Below are 26,772 nucleotides of genomic sequence, written 5' to 3'. Positions count from 1 at the left end.
CTCAATGAACACACCTAACAAACTCAACTCATCTAAACCCCTTGCTCTCCGAAGATGGAAAACAATATTCCGCCGTTCTATTATGGTTGTAAATATTTATATTTATCAATACATTCCAGATCCCCACAACTCTCTGGGAGAAGAAGTTTTTCCTTAACTCTGTCCGAAATGACCTACCCCTTATTCTCAAACTGTGCCCTCTGGTACTGGACTCTCCCAGCATCTGGAACATATTTCCTGCCTCTATCTTGTCCAATCCCTTAATAATCTTATATGTTTCAATCAGATCCCATCTCAATCTCCTTAATTCCAGCGTGTACAAGCCCAGTCTCTCTAACCTCTCTGCGTAAGACAGTCCAGACATCCCAGGAATTAACCTCGTGAATCTACGCTGCACTTCCTCTACAGCCAGGATGTCCTTCCTTAACCCTGGAGACCAAAACTGCACACAATACTCCAGTTGTGGTCTCACCAGGGCCCTGTACAAATGCAAGAGGATTTCCTTGCTCTTGTACTCAATTCCCTTTGTAATAAAGGCCAACATTCCATTAGCCTTCTTCACTGCCTGCTGCACTTGCTCATTCACCTTCAGTGACTGATGAACAAGGACTCCTAGATCTCTTTGTATTTCTCCCTTACCTAACTCTACACCGTTCAGATAATAATCTGCCTTCCTGTTCTTACTCCCAAAGTGGATAACCTCACACTTATTCACATTAAACGTCATCTGCCAAGTATCTGCCCACTCACCCAGCCTATCCAAGTCACCCTGAATTCTCCTAACATCCTCATCACATGTCACACTGCCACCCAGCTTAGTATCATAAGCAAACCTGCTGATGTTATTCTCAATGCCATCATCTAAATCGTTGATGTGAAAATGAGGAACACCTTTTTTGTTTTGTTTTTCTTAAAAATTCATCATCAACAATCATTTCTATAAGATATATTTCATTTAATGTACATATCTATCATATATCCATATGTGCCACAGATCTCCACACGTTAATCCTCCACGCACTTTAATCACCCTTGGGAAGGATTCACTGCTACCGCAGCCAGGGATACCAGTAGACTTTCATATAGGTTGTCCCACCTTGTGCAATAAACTCGGACCATCCACCCGACCTATTATCCTCAGGTTATCCAACAACTCCGCAATCTTTTGTTAAATTAGGACTGAAATCTCAATTGATCGTTGCAAGAAAGTTTCCAGTAAATTATTATTTAAAACAAAATCCCCGTAGCTGCTGGAAATCTGAAGTGGAAACAGAAATTGTCGGAAACAACTTCTGAATGGGAAACCAAATTCATGCTCTTGGTTCCTGGTATCTTCATCGCTGATCCAGACACGAAACGCAGACTGTGTCTTTTTCCACAGTTGCTGCTTGAACCGTCCTTTCTTTAGAGTAATTTCTACATTTGTGCCATTTGCAGGACGAAATGACACTCGGAAACAGAGCAGTGACTGGAGATCAGAGAAGGTTGTGGGCTCCAGTGAGCCGCTGCGGAGACCCGTGTTCAATCCCGCTCTCTTACCTTTCCAACTGTCGGGGAGTTTATAAAGGGTTAATAAAGTTTTTCTGCCTATCTGATTTCTCCAGTTTGCAATCAGTTGCTTCATTTGTTATAAAAATAGTTCCTTCCGAACAGTCTGGTATTGCGTAACAAGCACTTCCCGATCTCAATTCCACGAACCCTTAATTCTCAGAAACAAGAAGTGAAAATTATCTCACGAATGTCAGAGTTTGATGCGGTAAGTCCTGTGCTGTCAGATTAGACAACATGTCCCAAGCCTGGCTTGATAGTGACCACAAGTGTCCACAATATCTCCTGTCGGATGTATACATGGAAACAGCAACACCGGGAAGTATTTGGGTCAGCCAACCTCTGGATAGGGGCAAGGGAGGGTTACTGAGACTGCGAAGAGGCCGGAAGGCCGTAGAGAACCGAGGAAGGGTTTAGTGCTGGAAGAATGACACAGAAACAGGGAAAGTCTATGCTGCAGGAGCACGCATAGAGTCGGAGAGGCGTGGGGGCAAGATGTCTAAAGAGACAGGGAGTGTGTGCGTAGACTGGGTGCGGTTTCAGAGAGGGAGTGGTGTAGAGGCTGGAATTTCAGAGATAGGGAGAGTATCCATCATTTTGTATTGTTCACTCTTTTGTAAACGTTCTGAAGTTGTTCCTTTACGATTAACATTTATGACTCATTATGACGTTTAACTCGACTTATTAATATTACTCTCAGGGAGAAGGCATATGAACCTGAAGACACACGCTCAATCCTCTCCGCCACCATCAGATTTCTGAATGGTCTATGGACCCATGAATACTACCGCAACTTTTCTTCTCGTTTTGCAATACTTATTTATTCTCTGCTTCTCATCTTAGCTCGTAGACACGGTTATCTATTGCTCTGTACTTCTGCCACAAGAGAACAGATTAAAAGACATATATCAGTGGTGATAAATCTGGTTCTGATTTTAAACATTCTCCAGGCACCCAGTTCTAGTTGTTGTCGTTCAGAAAGCTGAGGGAGGAGTAGCGATGTTTAGCAGTACAGGGTGCGTTTCTCGGGCTCTGGTGGTAAGGGATGTTGGCTGATTTTTCCCAATATCATTGTGTGTTGATAGATTACACAGTGAGCTTATTCTCTCCTCTGAGATAAATCTCAGCGATAAATGGTCACCAGGAAAACAATTCCCAGAGGAATGTTTACATAAAAGTGTGGTGCGGATTGTTTGTATTTTAAGGGATGAGTCTGGTTGCTGTTGGCAAGGCAGGAATTTATCACCCCTCCCTCAACAAACCCCTCACTGAGCGGTTAATGTTGGGCTCTCTACTTAAACTGTCATACGCTGTCTGGGAAAGCTGCTAACAAAGTTCTCTCAGTCAGGGAATTCCGGGAATCGGACCCGCACCGTGGTGCAGGCAGCTCAGACTGATTTCCGAGTGGCGGGGAATCTTGGGGACAAAAGTAGTCTTTAATTGCCATGTTCCTCTTTTTCCTTGCTCACCTTTGCCCTCAGTTCGAGAACGGTTGTTAAGGTGTAGGGTGGGGTAGTTGGTAAGGGAGGGGTAAGTGGTAGGGGTGGGGTAGTTGGTAGGGGTGAGACAGTTGGTAGTGATAGGTGTGGTGGTCCGGCGTTTCTCGTAGAATAGTCCTGGTAGGTTACTATGATGCATTCTGTAGACTGTGCACTCATCGGTCATTATGTGCTGGTGGTGGAGGAAGGGAAGTTGCATGTTGCAATTACATTCGTTTGCTCTGTAGCAGGGTTTAACACTGAACAGTCTGCTAATAATAGTCGGGTCTGTTAAAATTTTGTCAATTTCCATCTCAGCTGGTTTCCCGTCGGTTAAAACTCACAACCAGATCAGATAAGCGACTTTTATCCCGGACGAGCCCCCAATTTGTAACATACGCCGTAACTGGGTGTCAGACCAGCAGAGAAAGAAGAATCCGTTGGTGTCTGGTGGTACTATATTGAAAGGTGTTTATTAATAAAAATAAGCAAAACCATATCAATAATGCAAATATACATATAACACAAGTTAGCTGTAATAAACCTAAAAGTGTAGGAAGAATAATAATAAACAATAATAAGCAAGGTCTATCGATGTCTAGGGGTAAATGAATTGTCATAGGAAAGTATAGAGTTCAGTTCATAAACGCTGAAGTAGTTATGGTTGTTGTGTTGAAATCGTTGGAGAGAGAGAGAGAGCGAGCGAGAGGTAACAGCTATAGCAGCCAAACCTTCCTTTGGTTACTTAATCCGTCGTATCGTTGTGGTCATTCAGTTATGACCCCTCTGGTCTTCAGCTAGACCGTTCTTCTGTCACTCTGGCATGAGTGGACACACACACAAGTCCCCACCGACCTTGCTGTAACACTGTGTGCTTCACTGACCGATCTCCTGGTTCGGTCTTCGAAGCCCCCACCTTTCTGTGGGGTCCCAACACTCAATCAGTGTCCACTGGTGTGTCTGAAGGGTGTCTCTCGAGACCTGTCTTTTTATCCCCACTCACGGGGTCTCAGCTATCCATCAACTCGGAATGACAGTGTCCATCAGTTCAGGCCACTCCTGCTATCTCCTGAGGAATGTTAACGAGCCAAGCCCTTGTAGTAGAAGGTAAATGATCCAGAAAGAGTCATAATACAGTAAATCAACAGTCTCTCTCCCCTCTCTTATCTGTAGCAGATGTTCTTGCATGTGCTTTATATCTCTCTCATGAGCAGCATAACAACAGCAATAGTTCGTAGTTCTCATGAGGAGGGTTGGGAATGGTTAACTCTGCACCCCAATGTCCATCAGGTCTGTCCATCACTCATAAAGCCGTGTTGTAATTGTTATATGGTTGTAGGTTATATGGTTATAACGCACGGGTGAGAGTCCACTTGCAGCATTGTAAGCAGGTTTAAACCCCTGAACTGACCAACAATGTGCTGAAACTGAAGAAGGGCTCAAGGAGGTTCACAGAAATTATTCCAGAATTGAATGGCATGTCACATGAAGAGCTTTCAATGGCTCTGGGCCTGAGGGGTGGCCTCACTGAAACCTATCGAAAGGTGAAAGGAATTGTTAGAGTGGGTGTTGAGAGGATGTTTCCTGTGGTGGGAGACTCTGAGACCAGAGAACACAGCCTCAGGGCTGAGGGGCGTACTTTTAAAAGAAAGATGAGGAGGAATGTTTTTAGAAAGAGAGTGATGAAACCGGGCAATCTTTTGGCACAGGCAGATGTGGAGGCCAAATATTCGCAGGATTGAACAGACCCATCTCCCAACATGTGAATAGACAATAGACAATAGACAATAGGTGCAGAAGTAGACCATTCGGCCCTTCAAGCCTGCACCGCCATTTTGAGATCATGGCTGACCATCTACTATCAATACCCGGTTCCTGCCTTGTCCCCATGTCCCATGATGCCCCTACCCATAAGATACCTATCTAGCTCCTTCTTGAAAGCATCCAGAGAATTGGCCTCCACTGCCTTCCGAGGCAGTGCATTCCAGACCCCCACAACTCTCTGGGAGAAGAAGTTTTTCCTTCACTCTGTCCTAAATGACCTACCCCTTATTCTCAAACCATGCCCTCTGGTACTGGACTCTCCCAGCATCAGGAACATATTTCCTGCCTCTATCTTGTCCAATCCCTTAATAATCTTATATGTTGCAATCAGATCCCCTCTCAATCTCCTTAATTCCAGCGTGTGCAAGCACAGTCTCTCTAAACTCTCTGCGTAAGACAGTCCTGACATCCCAGGAATTAACCTTGTAAATCTACGCTGCACTTCCTCTACAGCCAGGATATCTTTCCTTAACCCTAGAGACCAAAACTGTACACAATACTCCAGTTGTGGTCTCACCAGGGCACTGTACAAATGCAAGAGGATTTCCTTGCTTTTGTACTCAATTCCCTTTGTAATAAATGACAACATTCCATTAGCCGTCTTCACTGCCTGCTGCACTTGCTCACTCACCTTCAGTGACTGATGAACAAGGACTCCTAGGTCTCTTTGTATTTCTCCCTTATCTAACTTTACACCGTTCAGATAATAATCTGCCTTCCTGTTCTTACTCCCAAAGTGGATAACCTCACACTTATTCACATTAAGAGTCATCTGCCAAGTATCTGCCCACTCACCCAGCCTATCCAAGTCACCCTGAATTCTCCTAACATCCTCATAACATGTCACACTGCCACCCAGCTTAGTATCATCAGCAAACCTGCTGATGTTATTCTCAATGCCTTCATCCAAATCGTTGACGTGAAAATGAGGAACACCTTTTTTGTTTTTGTTTTTTTTTAAATTCATCATCAACAATCATTTCCATTAGATATATTTCATTTAATGTACATATCTATCATATATCCATATTTGTCACTGATCTCCACACTTTAAACCTCCACGCACTTTGATCACCCTTGGGAAGGTTTCACTGCAACCGCAGCCAAGGATACCAGCAGAGTTTCATATAGGTTATCCCACCCTGTGCAATGAACTCCGACCATCCACCCGGCCTATTATCCTCAGGTTATCCCACAACTCCGCACTCTATTGTTAAATCATGACTGAAATTTCAATTGCCCGTTGAAGGAAAGTTTCCAGTAAATTATTATTTAAAACAAAATCCCCGTAGCTGCTGGAAATCTGAAGTGGAAACAGAAATTGTCGGAAACAACGTCTCGGTGGGAGACCAAATTCATGCTCTTGGTTCCTGGTATCTTCATCGCTGATCCAGACACGAAACGCAGACTGTGTCTTTTTCCACAGTTGCTGCTTGAACCGTCCTTTCTTTAGAGTAATTTCTACATTTGTGCCATTTGCAGGACGAAATGACACTCGGAAACAGAGCAGTGACTGGAGATCAGAGATGGTTGTGGTCTCCAGTGGCGCCACTGCGGAGACCCGTGTTCAATCCCCCTCTCTGCCCTCTCTATCTCTCTGGGGGTTTAGAAAGGGTTATTAAAGTTTTGCTGCTGATCCAGTTCCTCCAGTTTGCAATCGGCCGCTTCCTTTGTTATAAAAATAGTTGATTCCGAACAGTCTGGTATTGTGTAACAAGCACTTCCCGATCTCAATTCAACGAAACCTTAATTCTCAGAAACAAGAAGTGAAAATTATCTCACGAACGTCAACCTTTGATGTGCTCAGTCCTCTGCTGTCAGATTAGAGATCATGCCCCAAGCCTGGTTGGATACCTACAGTGTCCACAATATCTCCTGTCGGATGTCAGAATTTAACGTGCTTAGTCCTGTGCTGTCAGATTAGAGATCATGCCCCAACCCTGGTTGGATACCTACAGTGTCCACAATATCTCCTGGCGGATGTATACAAGGAAACGGCAACAGCGGGAACTACTTCGGTCAGCCAGGGAGGGTTACTGAGACTGTGAAGAGGCCGGAAGGCCGCAGAGAACCGGGGAAGGGTTTAGTGCTTGAAGAATGACACAGAAACAGGGAAGGTCTCGGGACTAGAGGAGGCTCTAGATTGCAGATGCGGGGCGGGAGGGGGTTCAAGAGACCGGGAGCTGTGTACTGGTTCTGGTGGTGGTGGGGGGGGGGGGGAGGTGGGGAGGCTGTGGTTACAGAGAAATAGATGGACTTTTGCTGCAGGAGCACTCATCAAGTCGGATGGGAGTGGGGGCAAGATGTCTAAAGAGACAGGGAGGGTCTACATAGATTGGGTGCGGTTTCAGAGAGGGAGTGGTGCAGAGGCTGGAATGTCAGAATCAGAGAAAGTGCCCATAATTTTGTATTGTTCCCTCTTTTTTAAACGTTCTGAAGTTGTTTTATTTCCATTAATATGCATGAATCATTAGGTCATTTATGTCCACGTATTGATGTTACTCTCAGGGAGGTGGTATATGAACATGAAGGCACTCGTTCAGTCCACCCGGAACAGGACCTCTCCTCCACCATCAGATATCTGAATGATCTCTGGACCCATGAATACTACCGCAACTTTCTTCTCGTTCTTATGCTAGGTCAAGATCTCCGCCTGAAAACAACACATTGAATGACATATATCAGTGATGATGAACTCGTTGCTGATTTTAAATTTGATCCAGGCACCCAGTTCCAGTTGTTATCGTTCAGAAAGCTGAGTGAGGAGCAGAGAGATTTAGCAGTACGGGGTGCGTTTCTCGGGCTCTGGTTTTAAATGAGGTTGGCTGATTTTTCCAATATCATTGTGGGTTGATAGATTGCACAGTGAGCTTATTCTCTCCGCTGAGACATATCTCAGCGAGAAATGGTCACCAGCAAAACAATTTCCAGAGGAATGTTTTCATCAAAGAGTGGGGGGATTGTTTGTATTATTTAAGGGATGCGACTGAGTGTTACTGGCAAGGCAGGAGTTTATCACCCCTCCCTGAACAAACCCGTCACTGAGCGGTTTGTGGTCGGCTCCCCACTTAAAATGTCATACGCTGTCTGGGAAAGCTGCTCCCAAAGTTGTCTCAGGGAGGGAATTCCGGGAATCGGACCCGCACCGTGATGCAGGCAGCTCAGAGAGGTTTCCGAGTGGCGGGGAATCTTGGGAAGAAAAGTAGTCTTTACTTGCCTTGTTCCTCTTTTCCCTTGCTGACCTTCGCCCTCAGATCGAGAACGGTTGTTGAGGTATAGGATAGGGTAGTTGGTAGGGGAGGGTTAGTTGTTAGTGGTGTGTGTGGTAGCCCGGGGATTCTCGTGGAACAGTCCTGGTAGGTTACTATGCTGCATTCTATAGACTGTGCACACATCGGCCATTATGCTGAGGAAAGGAACTTGCATCTTGCAATTGCATTCGCTTCTTCTGTAGCCGGGTCTAACACTGCACAGTCTGCTAACAATAGGTAAGAGAGAATTGGGAATCTGCGGTAATTACTTCCACAATTTATTCAGCAGTTCTAATTGAACCAGAAATACGGTCAAAACAAACCGGTTCCTCCTCTATCGATCGCTCCCCCAACCCCCAAGATCATGCTGAACTAAATACAGACAGGTTTACACATCGATATAAATAATAGCTTCTTTTTCCATCATGGTTGGAGCTTGTACTAAGTATAATACTCACACCACACACTAGAGACTCTCAACCCACTCTCAAGCATTGAATCAGTTCCATGGGAATGTATTGAATATTAAACTATAGGTCACAAGACAAATCCGCCAGCAAGTTTCCCAAGCGCATTGATTAAACACACACACACACACACACACACACACACACACACACACACACACACACACACACACACACACACACACACACACACACACACACACACACACACACACACACACACACACACACACTGCGATTGAACCCTGTACTGGGGAGCTGCACAGCAGAGGCCGCACCCACTGTGACCATTCTTGCAGAGGGACAGGAGGACTGTGACCCTGCAATGACTCGTTCATCTTTCCTGAAGGGAATGGGCAGCGAGAAAGAATATTGTCTCTCCGTGCAGTCCAAAAGATTGTCTTGCTGGCAAAAGTGACGTTTATTCGCCTTGTTCCTCATTTTCCTTGCTGACCTTCGCCCTCCAGGCGAGCACGGTTGTTAGTTGGCGGTGAGGTGGTTGGTAGTGGTGTGAATGGTGGTCGGGATGATCTCGGAGAATAGCCCTGGCGAGTAACTGTGCTGCATTCTATAGACAGTGCACACATCGGCCATTCCCTGCTGGTACTGGAGCAAGGGAAGGTGCATGTTGTAGTTGAATTGGTTCACCCTGTACACCCTGTACACATCAGACTTCCAATATAACTCGGAGTCCTGCCATGTGCAGAAGTTCGCTGATGACACGGCCATAGTGGGGTGTGTCAGGAATGGACAGGAGGAGGAGTATAGGAAACTGATACAGGACTTTGTGATATGGTGCAACTCAAACTACCTGCGGCTCAATATCACCAAGACCAAGGAGATGGTGGTGGACTTTAGGAGATCTAGGCCTCATATGGAGCCAGTGATCATTAATGGAGAATGTGTGGAGCAGGTTAAGACCTACAAGTATCTGGGAGTACAGTTAGACGAGAAGCTAGACTTGACTGCCAACACAGATGCCTTGTGCAGGAAGGCACAGAGTCGACTGTACTTCCTTAGAAGGTTGGCGTCATTCAATGTCTGCAGTGAGATGCTGAAGATGTTCTATAGGTCAGTTGTGGAGAGCGCCCTCTTCTTTGTGGTGGCGTGTTGGGGAGGAAGCATTAAGAAGAGGGACGCCTCACGTCTTAATAAGCTGGTAAGGAAGGCGTGCTCTGTCGTGGGCAAAGTACTGGAGAGTTTAACATCGGTAGCTGAGCGAAGGGCGCTGAGTAGGCTACGGTTAATTATGGAAAACCCTGAACATCCTCTACATAGCACCATCCAGAGACAGAGAAGCAGTTTCAGCGACGGGTTACTATCGATGCAATGCTCCTCAGACAGGATGAAGAGGTCAATACTCCCCAATGCCATTAGGCTTTACAATTCAACCGCCAGGACTTAAGAACTTTTTTTTTTAAAGCTATTATTAATGCTTTTTGAGTTAGTGATTTAGATGCATATCATATTTTTACTGAGTTAATTATTGTATGTAATTAGTTTTGCTACAACAAGTGTATGGGACATTGGAAAAAAGGTTGAATTTCCCCATGGGGATGCATAAAGTATCTATCTATCTATCTATCTATCTATCTATCTATCTATCTATCTATCTATCTATCTATCTATCTATCTATCTATCAGTGTCTCAAACTACAGTGTCTGCTAATGACAGAAAACAGAATGGAAAGCTGTTGTCATCAATTCCTCATTTTTTCAGCCGTTCAAAATTGAACCAGAAATACGGTCAAAGCTACTCAGTATTTGCTCTATAGAACATAGAACAGTACAGCACAGTACAGGCCCTTCGGCCCACAATGTTGTGCCGACCCTTAAACCTTCCTCCCATATAAACCCCATCTTAAATTCCTCCAAATACCTGTATAATAGTCTCTTAAACTTCACTAGTGTGTCTGCCTCCACCACTGACTCAGGCCGTGCAGTCCAACGCACCAACCACTCTCTGAGTGAAAAACCTTCCGCTAATATCCCCCTTGAACTTCCCTCCCCTTACCTTAAAGCCACGTCCTCTTGTATTGAGCAGTGGTGCCCTAGGGAAGAGGAGCTGGCTGTCCACTCCATCTGTTCCTCTTAATATCTTGTACACCTCAATCATGTCTCCTCTCATCCTCCTCCTCGCCACAGAGTAAAGCCCTAGCTCCCTTAACCTCTGATCGTAATACATACTCTCTAATCTCCTCTGTACCCTTTCCAACGCTGCCACGTTAGTTCTGTAGCGAGGCGATCAGAACTGGACACAATACTCCAAGCAACACACACACAAAATGCCGGTGGAACACAGCAGGCCAGGCAGCATCTATAGGGAGAAGCACTGTCGACGTTTCGGGCCGAGACCCTTCGTGACTAACTGAAAGAAAAGTTAGTAAGAAATGTAAGTGCTGTCCTCAATACTGACAGTACGTCTATATTTTCCTGTGTCATTTCTGCTCAGACGGGTTATGTTCAGATTAGGTTTTCCAGAAAGCGGAGATATTGTCTCGTTCAAGTGTATTCAAACCATCTCTTATCTGAATTGTGCCCTTAGTGTAACAGGTGAATACAACTTTATTGTTCTCTTCCTGAGGACTGTACGAGTTGATGTTTACATTGACACGAGACACGGGCTCTGTCAATAGAACTGAAAGAGGAATGGAATTGCTCCTTCCCACTGCAGTCCGATCTTATCAGTTGGGCTCTGTAGACCCGGTTACAATCGGGACGGACAGATTGGCCTGAATGGCAAATGACGTGGAGTTTATGAAAAGAGGTTCCGGGTTACAGTCGTACGGAATCATGGAGAAGACGCCTTTTATTTCGTTTGCCTCTTTTTCCTTGCCTGCATATTTTAATTTGATTTAAGATTGGTTCGTTCAGTATGTCCAGCGGCTGAATTTCAGTCACAAAGGGATCGATTCCTTCTCTTCGTGAAGTCACGCCCGCCCTGCTCGGAGGTCTGTACTCTGAGAAACAGATCTAATTCTCAAAACTTCAGGAGCTTCACTGCACAGTCGGTGGCGATTCCAAATGAAGCTGCCGGTGTGAAGAGAAGCGGTGGGCAATCCTGCTTACAAGCATTGGGCACAGAATGTCCCCCTGTGACAGAGGCAGATAAACCGGCGCGTTTCTCCATTATTTTAGCTTCAGAGTTGAAATGCTCCGGCAAGCATGGGACATTATTCGCGGTTGACGTAAATGATCATCTAAGTCAAACTGGTATTAAAATAAATCCGGTACTTTGACTTATAACTATGTCTCTGTCATAATGTGGGCGTTGGGAGCGGACCCAAAAGCCAGACACAGACACTGAACTACCAGGAACAGGACTAGGCGTGAGAAGAAAGCAGGGGAAGAACAGGAAGAAAGGACGCTGGACATGACACCGGCCCCGAACGAAACAAGGACTCCGAGCCTGGGCTAGGACCTGACTAGGATAAGAAACCAGGACATGGAACTGGGAACTAGGAGCCTGGGCTAGGACCTGACTAGAATAAGAAACCAGGACATGGAACTGGGGACTAGGAGCCTGGGCTGGGACCTGACTAGGATAAGAAACCAGGACATGGAACTGGGGACTAGGAGCCTGGGCTGGGATCTGACTAGGATAAGAAACCAGGACATGGAACTGGGGACTAGGAGCCTGGGCTGGGATCTGACTAGGATAAGAAACCAGGACATGGAACTGGGGACTAGGAGCCTGGGCTGGGACCTGACTAGGATAAGAAACCAGGACACAGAACTGGGGAGTAGTAGCCTGGGCTTGGGCTCCGAGACAGAGACTGGACAGAGGACCCAGAACCTGGATCTTGACTCGGGCTCGGACTCCAGAACCCGGAGAGGACAAGGCTCCAGGCAGAAGTGAGGAGAGGCGGGGCAAGGGTCCAGGCAGAGGCAAGGCGAAGCGAGGCAAGGCTCCAGACAGAGGTGAGGAGAGGTGCGGCATGGCTCCAGGCAGAGGCAAGGCGAAGCGAGGCAAGGCTCCAGGCAGAGGAAAGGCGAAGCGGGGCAAGGCTCCAGGCAGAGGAAAGGCGAAGCGAGGCAAGGCTCCAGGCAGAGGCAAGGCAAGGCAGGGCTCCAGGAGGGAGGTGAATGGAAGCGATACAGACAGGGGGTTTGGAGAGGAACAATCCAGCAGCCAGAAGCTGAATCCTGTAGCTATTTATGAGGCCAGCCCAAACACGAATCAGCTGCTTCAACAGAAGCTGAAGAAACATGAAAAACCTGGAATAAGGAGCTGACCGTGAATCGGACCGTGAACATAAATTGGAATTTCACGGACCGGACCATGACAGTCTCCTAAGGCCCTCTGATATATATGCTACATCTTCCTCGTCCCTGACAACCCAGCTTTTTTTTTTTCTGGACGATTAAAGTAGACAGGAAAGAATAGCGTGAAAATTGCAAAATAAAATTGCTCAGATGTCGAAGCGGTGGTTGGATGTGGAATATCGACGGAAACTTTCACTTGCCCTGCACTGTAATCTTTACAGAAAGGCCGCTGTGTGTCATGGTAACTTTGTTCTCAACCTGACAAGTATAATTTCTACGGTCAACGTTGACTACCGACTCGGTGGCGTAGTCCTGTCCTGTCGGCACAGAACCTGTCCCATTGCGCCCTCTAGTGTCAGCATATGTAATCATTGTTTCTGTAATCAGTAAATCGGAAGGCAATTTGACGTAATGAGCTACCTGCAATCTTACAGTTCACTTGAAGGTAGATCTCAGCGCGGTCACAACTGAAATCTTTGCTTACGGTACATTTATATTTTCCTGTGTCGTTTCTGTGAAGATGGGCTATGTTCAGATTAGCTTTTTCTGAAGATTGAGACCTCCGGTCATTATCCTGGTTGGGTTTGTCATCATTTATCCATGTTCTTCTTTGACGAATTCCCTTGTTCGTCACAAGTGACTTCAACCTTAATGTTCTTTTCCATGGGACTTCAACTTCCATCCTGGGTAGATGATTCCTGAAATCAGAACAGGATTACCCAAACACAACGGATTTAAACTTGCAATTCTGTCCCATCCACAAATAATAACGCAGCGGGTAAAAAATGCATCTTCACAACAGAAGGTCCAGATCTCCCCGGGAAACTTAATTTTTTTTATTAAAAGTGTACACAGTAACAGAGATGAGGAAGGTTCTCGGGACCGGAGAGGGTTACAGAGACACTGATGGGAACAGCAATTAAGGTGTTTACAGAGACAGGGTGGTTGTAGGGGACAGAAATGGGGAGATGTGTAATGCTTGCCGGGTGCTTCAGAAACAAGGAAGGGTAAAGGGGAGGGGAGGTTCGGATAGAGGGGTGTACGGTCTTGACGGATTTACAGACAGAGAGCGGTGAGACCCGGCAAGGATCGGGAGACCCTGTTGCCGAGAACCTAAGCTTCGATCACCTGAAAAATCGGGATCTCCCAGTGGTCACCCATCAGGACGGGTTACCTGAAGAGATCTTTCCTTTCGCCTATAAATTGGATTTGACTGAATTTTATGACAACGTAGGCGCTGGGGATGTTGGAAATATCAAGAAAAAGGACATCCCGGAATACACACAGGCGGTCAGGCAGTCTCTGTGGAGAAGGAACGTTAAAGATTTCAAGTTGAAATCCTCTGTCAGAACTGCTGGACAAATGTCTTCGTTCCCATGTCCCTCCCGCTCCGGCGACGGTTCATTTAACATTTTAGTGCCGCTTTGTTGTTCCCCGCCTTCCCGTCCTGCATCACAATGTCGACTGCTGCTTCTCCTTTCACAGATGCTGCCCGACCTGCTGAGTGTTTTCAGCGGTTTATGTTTCTGCCCCTTAATGTTATGTTTCTCTTACCCCCGGTAACTGGCCCCAAGATTGGTTCGCTCAATGTGTCCGCCGGCTGCATTTTATTCACAAAGGGGTAGCTTCCTTAACTTAGATAAGTCAGGCTTGCGCTGCTCGGGGATCTGTATTCTAAGAAACGCATCTACTTCTCAAAACGTCAGGAGTTTCACTCGACAATATGTAGTGATGTCAAGTGAAGCTGCTACTGTGAAGAGCGGCTTTGAGCGATCCTGATGACAAGCACCGGCCCTCGGTTACTGAGGCAGAAAGGCCGACAGAGCACTCCATAATTTTAACCGGAGAGTTCTACCTGCTCTTTAGTTCTTCATTCTCTGGGAATCATGAAATATTACTCACCTTATACTTAAATGAATATTTAAATTTCCGGCAGATTGACCTCTAAATAAATCCCTTCAGAACCTCCTTGATATCTGCATTTCTGCTCCATGTTCACTACATATGTATTTTTTTCCCTCTGGTGACCGACGTCGACAGAACAGCACAGCATGAAAATTGCAAAATTACAAAATAAAATTTCTTGGATGATTAAGGGTTCGATTAAAGTGCAAACTCAGCAGAAGCTTTTCTTTACGCGGCAGGCTGATCTTTACAGAAAAGAACGATGATAACTGAGTCGATGTTGTCGCCCTGCCCTGCCTGCTGATAATTTGATCCATTGCGCCATCTGTAGTCAGTATTGGGAACTAACTGGACAGAACAAGTTAATTTCAGACTTGTGAGAGTGTCTCTGACAACCGGACCCTGCGGCTGAATCTTGATGTTGTCTAACCCATCGACAACATAAATAGAGATTGTATGCTGTTTCTGTAATCGGTAATATTGAATGTAAACTAATGTAGTGAGCTACCTGCGTACCTACAATTAACTTGCAGGTAGATCTCTGCACTGTCGCTGTTGCAATGAATATTGACAGCACGTCTATAATTTCCTGTGGCATTTCTGTTAAGACGGGTTATGTTCAGACTAGGTTTTTCTGAAAATCGAGATATTGTCTTGGTCAGATGTCTTCTAATCATGTTTTATCTGAATTGCGTCCTTAGCGTCACAGGTGAATACAACGTTATCGTTGTTTTTCCTGAGAGTGTAAGAGTTGATGTTTACATTGATACGAGACACAGGCTCTGCCAATAGAACTGAAAGAGGAGTGGAATTATTCCTTTCTACTGCAGTCCAATCATATCAGCCGGGACTCTGTAGACCAAGTTACCATAGAGACCGACATATTACCCTGAATGTCACAGGGATTGGAATTCACGAAAAGGAGTTCCCGGATACAAGTCTATGGAATCATTGAGAGGACACGTTTTATTTCGTCCGCCTCTTTTTTCCGTGCCTGCTTAATATAGTTTGATTTAAGATTGGTTTGTTCAGTATGCCTAGCGGCTGAATTTCATTCACAAAGGGTCGATTCCTTAACTTCGTGAAGTCATGCCCGCCCTGCTCGGAGATCTGCACACTGAGAAACAGATCTAATTCTCAAAACCTCAGGAGCTTCCCTGAACAGTCGGTGGTGATTCTAAATGAAGCTGTCGTTTTAAAGAGAAGAGGTGGGCAATTCTGCTTACAAACATGGGCACATAACGTCCCTCTGTGACAGAGGCAGATAACCCGGCAGGGTTCTCCATTATTTTAACTGAAGCGTTAAAATGCTCTGGCAAGCTTGGGACGTTATTCGTTTTAGACTTAAATGTAGATCTCCGGAAATTTGACATAAAGAAATCCGGGACCTTAACTTATAATTAAACCTCTTAAGGACCTTTAGTATATCTGTAACACTGTTCCACCTTCCCTGTCCCTGATAAACAGTTTTTCCCCTTGACGACTAAAGTAGACAGAATAGAAAAGCGTGACAACAGCAGAATAAAATTGCTCAGAAGTTGATGCTGTAGCTGGAAGTGGAATGTCGACAGAAATTCACTTGTCCTTCGGCCCACAATGTTGTGCCGTACATGTCCCTACCTTCGAAATCAACAGACTTCCCCATAGCCCTCTATTTTTCTAAGATCCATGCACCTATCAAAGGTCTCTTAAAAGACCCTATCTTATCCGCCTCCAGCACCATTGCCGGCTGCCCATTGCACGCACCCACCACTCTCTGAGTGAAAAGCTTACCCCTGACATCACCTCTGTACCTACTTCCAAGTACCTGAAAACTTGAGCCCTCTCGTGCTAGCCTCTCTAGCTTCTGCCCAGCACCTTCGATATTCACGACCTGTTTTCTCGCTGCTTGTATGAGGGAGAAGGTAAAGCTGACTTAGGTCGGGCAACGCCGGAATTAAGAACACTTACTACTCGTTAACCATCAGACTCTTCACCAAAAGGAGATTACTACTCCGATTTAAGGACTCTTTTATCCCGCTATTTCATGCTCGTCATTTCTTGTTATTTATTTATATCTGCATTTGCACATTTACATTGATCCTGTTTAGAGTTACAGTTCTATAGATTTGCTAATAAACCCACAGTAAAAGAATCTGAGGGTGCTTGTGGTGATGTGTATGTATGTACACTGATAATATAGATAGATAGATAGATAGATAGATAGATAGATAGATAGATAGATAGATAGATAGATAGATACTTTATTCATCCCCATGGGGAAATTCAACATTTTTTCCAATGTCCCATACACTTGTTGCAGCAAAACTAATTACATACAATACTTAACTCAGTAAAGAATATGATATGCATCTAAATCACTGTCTCAAAAAGCATGAATAATAGCTTTTAAAAAGTTCTTAAGTCCTGGCGGTTGATTTGTAAAGCCTAATGGCATTGGGGAGTATTGACCTCTTCATCCTGTCTGAGGAGCATTGCATCGATAGTAACCTGTCGCTGAAACTGCTTCTCTGATGGGGGAGAGAGATTCCACAGAGGGAGAGAGATCCGACAGCAGGAAGGGGGATGGGGGAGATAGATCCCGCAGGAGGAAGGAGGATGGGGAAGAGAGATCCCGCAGGAGGAAGGGGGATGGGGCAGAGAGGAAGGGTGATGGGGCAGACAGCTCCCGCAGGAGGAAGGCGGATGGGGATGAGAGATCCCACAGGAGGAGGGGCATGCCGGATAGAGATCCCCCAGGAGGAAAGGGGATGGAGGAGCGAGATCCCACAGGAGGATGGGGGATGGGGGAGAGAGATCCCACAGGAGGAAGGGGGATTGGGATGAGACATCCCACAGGAGGAGGGGGGATGGGGAAGAGATATACTACAGGAGAAAGGGGGCTGTGGGAGTGAGCCATCAGACTCTTCACCAAAAGGAGATTACCACACTGATTTAAGAACCCTGTTATCCTGTTATCTCATAGTCGTGATTTCTTGTTATTTATTTATATCTGCATTTGCACAGTTACACTGATCCTGTTGAGAGTTACAGTTTTATAGATTTGCTAATATGACCACAGTAAAAGAATCTGAGGGTGCTTGTGGTGACGTGTATGTATGTACACTGATAATATATTTTACTTTGACTTTGATTTACTTGCTAAGTTGAACTATAATCCTTCAGCTGTCACGTGACAGTCAGACCCCCGTCACTGAGTCAATAACTCAGGAGACATTTGCCTATTAAAATACTGTCCAAAAATACAGACCCGATCTGTCCTTCGTCTCGCTGTGGTGGACTTTACCTGTGCGGATTGGTGAGACAATCGTCTCTATTCTCCGGGGGAACGTAGCTGCAGAATAAACAAACAGACAGACAGACGAAGCACATAAATGAGTAAATTGAAGACAAAGGTGAATGAACGAATAATTAAATTAACCCAGGAAATGGTAGACCAGTGAGTCTTACTTCAATGGTGGGCGGGGTGTTGGGGAAAATCCCGAGAGGAAGGATTTATGGTCATTTGGAGAGACACAATCTGATTAGGGATAGTCAGCATGGACAGTCGATTCCACTGATCAAATTCATCAGCTTTGCCTCCAACTTCCACCTGTCCTCAACTTCACTTGGTCCATTTCTGTCACTTCTCTGCTCGGCTCTCCTCTGACATTCCTCGTTCCCTTTTCCTTCTCTCACTTTATCTCCTTCCCTGCCCATCGCCTCCATCTGGTTCTCCTCTCCCTTCCCTTTCTTCCATAGTCTTATTTCCTATCCCATTATGTTCCCACATCTCAGCACATTATCTCTTCCAGATCTTTACTTCACTCTCTCTCTCCAACCTCCCCGGTTTCACTGATTTGTTATAAAACCACCATGATCCTTGTCTTCAGAGATGCTGGAGTTTCAAGCCAAAATAACCGTGTTCGCCACGTAGACCGCTTTGCCGAAAAAATCCTCCCGAATATCAGCATGAACGAAACAAATGCCGCTTGATCACTATTTCTGCAAAGTAGATTGTGTTTAGTGTATCACCGGGAACAGCGGCTGTTGTTGCAAATTGTCCTCTTGAGGATCAGCACTAACAAACAACAACTAACAAGCGAAAGACATGCTACCCGTTTGCAGAACAAATTTAAAGAGGCGATAATGCAGAGGTGTCTCTCATTTATCGTCCAAATATTATTTCCGACATATCAGAAGGGTATTTCTCTATTAGGCAGCTTCACGCAGGAATTTCAGTGACTGGGCTTGACAAAAGAAGAGGCACAACTGCACACTGTGATAACTGACGCCGGTGGCAATACAGTGACGGCCGTTCTTCCATTGGCAAAGTTGAAAGAGCAACAGCACAGAAAGCAGGCGGCACAGTGTCACCACAAGGGGGCAGTGTCGGAATGCGGAGACGAGGTCAGAATGGGAACAATGGTCTCACGGTCCCTGAGCCGCTCACACCTTGCAGTCTGATCTCACACCTCGTCTCCTTCTGTCTCCAGGATCTTTTCTGTCTCCTTAACCTCGCCCTGTCCGATTTGAAAACATTGCACAGACCGTGTATAATAATTAAAATGACACTGGCGATATACGGCGACAATTTCCGGCAGGGCACAGATCTACAAGATGTACATTTTCTGAGCTGTTATCGCCGCAGTCTTCTGCCAATTATGCACAAAAAACACACGAATTCTCTACAGGCACCAGCGATCATGCGACCTCCACGTGAACAGTAACGCCTCGTCGAAGATGACTCCCAGCAATGCAAGTACTGCACCTGGAAGTGAGCGGAATTCCACCAGAGAAGCGAGGTCGACCAGGGGAGGACGGGGTGCGGTGGGTATCAGGCCAGAGTGAAGCTACGGGAACACGACCACTGTTCCATCGCATCTTCCTGGCCAATGTACATTCATTAGAGAGCAGAGCACAGGGCCTAAGGACAAGATTGCTGTTTCGAAGGGACACAAAGGATTTCTGAGTCCTCTCTTTCACTGAGACGGCTCACCTGCCACACTCTGAATGTCGCGCTCCAGCTCAAAGGGTTCTCAGTCCACCAGGCAGACCGATAGGCTGCATCAGATAAAAACAGAGCAGCGGCGACTCCTTCATGATAAACCATGGATTCGGAGCGCAACTGGGTGTCTCTTCCATGTCCACTGAATATGTGTTCCGATCCTCTAATTGAGGATCCCCAATCGCTATTGCACTCCCCTTTCACCATCCCCTCTGGGCCACAGAGCCAGTCTCAGTACCTACTTCCTGCGTGTAATTTCCACACCTGTCTACCCACCAAATGCATCTGAAGCGGTACACTTATTGTTGGGAGGTACGGCCACAAGGGGGCACTGCTCCGGCTGTCAATCTCCTTTGCTTCTCCTGACGGTCACACATAAAACTGCCCCTTCATCTCGGGTGGCTCCTTCCCTGTAGCTTCCACCTGTCACCTCCTCATTGTCCCGTGTGAATCGAAGCTCATGGAACAGCCTCTCCCGTTCCTTAACATGCTCGCATGGGTCCATGGACCGTTCAGAAATCTGATTGCAGAAGATTTAGGTAAATCTCTGAGCGTGGGTCCTCAGGGTCATGTACCTACTTCCGGATGGTGGTGAGGACACGGGAAAAAATCCTGGATGATGGTAATGAGACAAGAGTATATCCCGGATGGTAGTAATGAGACAAGAGCATATCCCGGATGGTAGTAACGAGACGTGAGCCTGTCCCGGATGGTACTAATGGGAAGAAAGCATATTCTGGATTGTACAAATAGGAAGGGTGTATATCCCGAATGGTTGTAATGAGACAAGACCATATACCTGAATACTTGGTATTCCTGAGGAAACACCTTTTGAAGATTTTCTCGATTATGAAGAGGCTTGCACTGTGATGAATGTGATTGTTGTACACAAGCCTCTGCAATCTGTGTCGATCCTGTGCACTGCAGCCTGCACACCAGACGGTGATGGAAACAGTCAGAATACTCTCCGCCTTGCATGTGCGAACATTTCCCAGTTTTTGGTGACATACCGATACCAAATCTCTTCAAGCTTTGTGGGCAGAAGGGCCCTTATTGTGCTGCAGGCTTCAATGAGGACTGGTGTGTGATCTCTTCGTCTTGGTGTCCTTGTATGCAAGATTATTGCGGCGACAACACTCAGCCTGTCTCCCTACCTGGGAGGGAAGTAGTTTTGAGGAAAGTGCCACCTGATCTGGTGGAAGACGACACCAGAGTATCGAGGGCCGAATAGCCTTCTGTTTCTCCAGCGTTTTAGGTTCGTTCATTCTCCGCCTTCTCGCTCTGCGCTCCAGTCAGCTCCGGCTTTTCAGATAACGGGCTCTAGGGATCTCTCATGGAGACCAGGAAATGAGGCTCACTCTCCGAATGTAACAGAGACAGGCGCCGCTCTCTCGGGATCGCGTGGATGACGTTCACTTTACTCTCTCTCTCTTTCTCTTCATGTCGGTGAGTAAGAGAAACTCTCTTTGAGATCATTATCGGATTCAACACATCAGCAGATAGTTGTAGAACAACACACAGGATTTGATGTAGATTTGAGCAAAGTACAGACTCTCTGATCCAATCAGCGCTGCCGCTCGTGACGTCAGAATCCAGATATCTGACCCGCAAACCAGGAAGTGCGGCTCATTCTCCGAGTGTAACAGAGATCGGCGCTGCTCTCTCGGGATGTCGGGACTGGCCTTCGCAGCTCTCGTTCTTTGTCTCCACATAACGGCGGGTGAGGGTCACTCTCTCGAACCCTCAGTGGCGGATAACCATCAGAGTCGCGGGTGGTAGGAGGCATGAAGATCAGGTTATAATTATTGACCTTACTGAGCTAAGAACAGATCCCTGGTATCTGTACAGATTGTGTTAAGTGCAGTTCCCAAGTCTATCCGCGTCTGTCGCTTTTCCCTCATATGATTTTCTCTTTCTCAGGTGAGTCCCAGCAGCTCACTATTATCGTTGAGCACAGCCAGATAAATGTCACCGCTGGGGCTGATGCGCTTTTTTCAGTCCGGCCGTCGTCCAGCGTCAAAAGTGGAAGCTGGAGTTTTAATGGGAGAACAGTCGCCCAGTGGATCGGTCAGACCGGGACTCTAGATAATGAGTACACATCGCGGGCTGAGTTATTCACCTCCAACGGGTCGCTTCTGCTGAAGTCGGTGAACAACGCGGACAGTGGGGAATACCAGGTGACTATGGTTCCGATCAGCGGCTCCATGACCTCAGCGACCGTCACTCTGCGTGTCACTGGTAAGTGAGACAGAGTCATGCGATCTCGGACTATAACTTTCATTTTATTCCTGTGGTGAAAGAATACAATACAACCTTTACGGTGGTCGCAGAACCTGGACTCCAGTGAACTCTGCCAGACCTGCTCTCGGACTGTTCAGTTCTCACTGTTGTGCGTGGCTGTGTATCGCCGTTTCTGTTTGCAGGCTGCTCGCACTTGTCCGTGCCGGATGTCAGTTCCGTCCTCAAGGCCATCAAGTAATCATTTTTGCTGTATTTTACTCCATTTTCGAAAACGGACCGTTTCTCCAGTCAGCTGGAAATGATTAGTTCTAAATCATCTACCTCAAAGTTTAACGACTTTATCCACCCCAGTGCCGCCCACATGTCTATTACTGTATAGAAACATAGAAACATAGAAAACCTACAGCACAATACAGGCCCTTCGGCCCACAAGGTAGTACAGAACATGGCCCTGCCTTAGAAATTACTAGACTTACATATAACCTCCATTTTTCTAAGCTCCACTTACCTATCCAAAAGTCTCTTTAAAGCCCCTAACGTATCTGCCTCCACCACCATCACCGGCAGCCCATTCCACGCACTCACCACTCTTTGAGTAAAAAACTTACCCCTGACATCTCCTCCGTACCTACTCCCCAGCACCTTAAACCTGTTTCCTCTTGTGGCAGCCATTTCAGCCCTGGGAAAAAGCCTCTGACTATCCACACGATCAATGCCTCCCATCATCTGATACACCTCTGATCCTCCGTCTTCCTTTGTGTCGGATTGCCTAAAGGTTAATTTCGAGTTTGAGTCTGTTGTGAGGAAGGGAAAAGCGATGTTAGGACAAGAGGACAAGAATATAAAAGTAAGCATATAATATTGAAGGTTTATGAGGTGGTGAGGGCTCATTTAGAGTATTGTGAACAGATTTTGGCCCCTTGCACAAGTATTTGGAGAGGGTTCAAAGGGCGTTCAGGAAAATGATTCCGAGATGGAAAGACTTGACATATTATGACCCTTTAATGTCTCTGAGCCTGTATTCACTAGAATGCAGAAGGGTGAAGGGTGACATCATTGAAACCAGTCGAATGGTGAAAGGCCGTAATAGAGTGGATGTTGAGAGGAAGTTTCCCTTGGTGGGAGAGTCAAAGTTCAGCAGACACTTATAGAGTGGATGTGGGGAGGATGATTCCTATAGTGGGGGAGACTAGGACCAGAGGACACAGATAGAGTGGATGTGGAGAGATTGTTTCTTATAGTGGGGGAGTCTAGGACCAGAGGATACAGATGGAGAGGATGTGGATAGGATGTTTCCTATAGTGGGGGAGTCTAGGACCAGAGGACACAGATAGAGTGGATGTGGAGAGGATGTTTCCTATAGTGGGGGAGTCTAAGACCAGAGGACACAGATAGAGTGGATGTGGAGAGGTTGTTTCCTATAGTGGGGGAGTCTAGGACCAGAGGACACGGATAGAGTGGATGTGGAGAGGATGTTTCCTATAGTGGGGGAGTCTAGGACCAGAGGACACGGATAGAGTGGATGTGGAGAGGATGTTTCCTATAGTGGGGGAGTCTGGACCAGAGGACACAGATATAGTGGGTGTGGATGTTTCCTATAGTGGGGGAGTCTAGGACCAGAGGACCCAGATAGAGTGGGTGTGGAGAGGATGTTTCCTGTAGTGGGGGAGTCTAGGACCAGAGGACACAGATAGAGTGGGTGTGGAGAGGATGTTCCCGATAGTGTGGGAGTCTAGGACCAGAGGACACAGATAGAGTGGATGTGGAGAGAATATATCTCATTGGAGCCATCATTTCAGCACAGTACGTTACACGTGATACATGATCTGTGGCATTTTTACAGAATCCGTATCCAGGTCCAACACCACATCGAATGACGCTGACTCAGTAGAACACAATGACACAGTTAGTTTGGAGTGCACGGCAAGAGGGGGACATGCTTCCTATTCGTGGTTAATGAAAAGCAGGACAGTTAGCTCTGAGGTTAGGATTACTGTGAGCAGCACATCGACTGAACGTTTACCGCCAGTATCACTGTATTAGTCCATGTGTCAAACACTGATTATAGTTTAAATGGAGAAAAAAACAACAAAAGAGAATGATGTGCAAAGGGACTTGTCAGCCCTTTGTGTAGGATTGTCTAAAGGTTAATTTGGAGGTTGAGTCTGTTGTGTGGAAGGGAAATGCGACGTTAGCATTCATTTCAAGAGGACAAGAATATAAAAGAAAGCATATAATATTGAAAGTTTATAAAGCTCTGGTGAGGCCTCACTTGGAGTATTGTGAGCAGTTTTGTCCCCTTACCCGAGAATGGATGTGCTGAAATTGGAGAGGGTTCAAAGGGGGTTCGCGAAAATGATTCCAGGAATGAAAGACTTGTCATAGTATGAGCCTTTAATGTCTCTGAGCCTGTATGCACTGGAATCCAGAAGAGTTGAGAGGAAGGAGACTGTCTACCAGGTCACCCCTCATTCTTCTGAATTCGAGTGATGAAATGTTCGTCATATGAAAACAAAAGACTCATATGATTGAACTTCCTTTGAAGCCCTTCAGTTTCAACACATCCTTTCCAATAACAGTGCCCCAAATCTGCTCACAATACTCCAGCTGAGGCCTCACTGGTGTTTAAAAAGTTGAAAGGTCACATCATTGCTTTTACAATCTCGTCCACATGAAATTAATGCTAACAGCGCCTTCTCCCTGTATTCCTTGATGCCCCGAACGATAGAAAATCTATCAACCTCTGAGTTAAATATACATAAAGACTGGGTCTCCAACCCTGCTTGTGGCAAACAATTACACGGATGTACAACCTCTTCTGAAGAAATACCTTTTCAGCTCCGTTCTGAAATGAGGTTTCTCTATTTTTAGCTGTGTCATCTTGACGTTGACTCTCCCACCACAGGAATCATCCTCTCTATAGGAAACTATAGATACATAATCATCTACTATAGGAAACATCCTCTCCATAACCACTCTATCTGTGTCCTCTGGTCCTAGACTCCCCCACTACAGGAAACATCCTCTCCACATCCACTCTATCTGTGTCCTCTGGTCCTAGACTCCCCCACTATAGTTAACATCCTCTCCACATCCACTCTATCTGTGTCCTCTGGTCCTAGAATCTCCCACTATAGGAAACATCCTCTCCACATCCGCTCTATCTGTGACCTCTGGTCCTAGACTCCCCCACTACCGGAAACATCCTCTCCACATCCACTCTATCTGTGTCCTCTGGTCCTAGACTCCCCCACTATAGATAACATCCTCTCCACATCCACTCTATCTGTGTCCTCTGGTCCTAGACTCTCCCAGTACAGGAATCATCCTCTCCACATCCACTCTATTTGTGTCGTTTGTTAGGAGTTAGGAGGGTGGTTAGTCTGAGACCATAATCCTCTCCACATACACTCTAACAAGGCTTCTCACCATTCGATAGTTGTCTGTGAGGTCACCCCTCATTCTTCTGAATTCCAGTGAATACAGACCCAAAGCCATCAAATGCTCTTTATATGAAAATCATTCAATGATTGACTCATATGAGTGAATTTCTAAGAAAAATGGTCTAAATCTGCTCACAGTACTCCGGGTGAGACCTCACTGGTGCTTAAAAATTGAAAGATTACATCGTTGCTTTTATAAACTCGTTCACTTAAAATGAATGCTAACATTGCATTACCCTCCTCACCACAAAATCAACATAAACATTAACCTTTACTGGATCTTGGACAAGGACTCCCAAGTCCCAATGCACTTCAATACTTTGTATTATTCCTCGACTTTTGTGCATGACCGTTCGCTAACCGGCACTGTGTTTTATCTGTCATTTTTTTGGCCATTCTCCTAATATGTTTTGTAGCAGGATTTAAGTAAGATTTACAATGAGATTGTAATCGGCTCCAACACGGACCACCGTGGAACACCACTGGTCACTGGCAGAGAGCCATGAAAAGATCACTCTTTGCCTTTCGCCAATCGGCCACCACTTTATCCATGCTAAATCTTCCATGTAATACCATTAACTCGAAGCTTGTAAAACAGCATCATGTATGGCACCTTGTCATGGGCTTCTGAAAATCCCCGAACACAACATCGACCGGTTGTCCTTTCTCTATCCTGCCTGTTATTTCTTCAAACGATTCCAGCAGATTTGTCTGGCAAGATTTCCCTCTGAGGGAAGCATGCTGACTACAGACTATTTTATCATGTGCCCCCATGTCCCCTGAGACGTCATCTTTAATGATCGACTTTCCAAACGATTCTGGCCAACTCCTGTCCCTTGAGTCTGCAATTCAATTTACTCCATTGTGATACTGACACGTTGGCGCGTGGCCGAGTGGACAAGGCGTCGGACTAGTAATCTGAAGGTCACTGGTTCGAACCTCAGCTGAGGCAGCGTGTTTGTGTCCTTGAGCAAGGCACTTAACAACACATTGCTCTGCGACGACACCGGTGCCAAGCTGCATGGGTCCTAGTGCCCTTCCCTTGGACAACATCGGTGGCGTGGAGAGGGGAAGGCCTGCAGCTTGGGCAACAGCCGGTCTCTCATACAACTCTGCCCAGGTCTGCGCCCTGGAAAAAACCTTCCAAGGCGCAAATCCATGGTCTCAGGAGACCAACGAATGCCTATAATACTGACACATATGACTTCAGCTTCTCCTTCACAAATTTCAGGGTGAATTCGATCCTATTATAAACACTTTCCGAGGTTGTTTGTTTTCTTTTCCTTAAGGTCTCTGTTCAATTCTGGATCTTTGCTCAACACCAAATCCAGGATAGATGATCGTCTACTGGGCTCAACCACG

Source organism: Hemitrygon akajei, unplaced genomic scaffold, assembly GCF_048418815.1.
Source record: "Hemitrygon akajei unplaced genomic scaffold, sHemAka1.3 Scf000052, whole genome shotgun sequence".
Classification (NCBI taxonomy): domain Eukaryota; kingdom Metazoa; phylum Chordata; class Chondrichthyes; order Myliobatiformes; family Dasyatidae; genus Hemitrygon; species Hemitrygon akajei.
The sequence above is the reverse complement of the archived record's forward strand: the minus strand, read 5'-3'. Positions refer to the sequence as shown.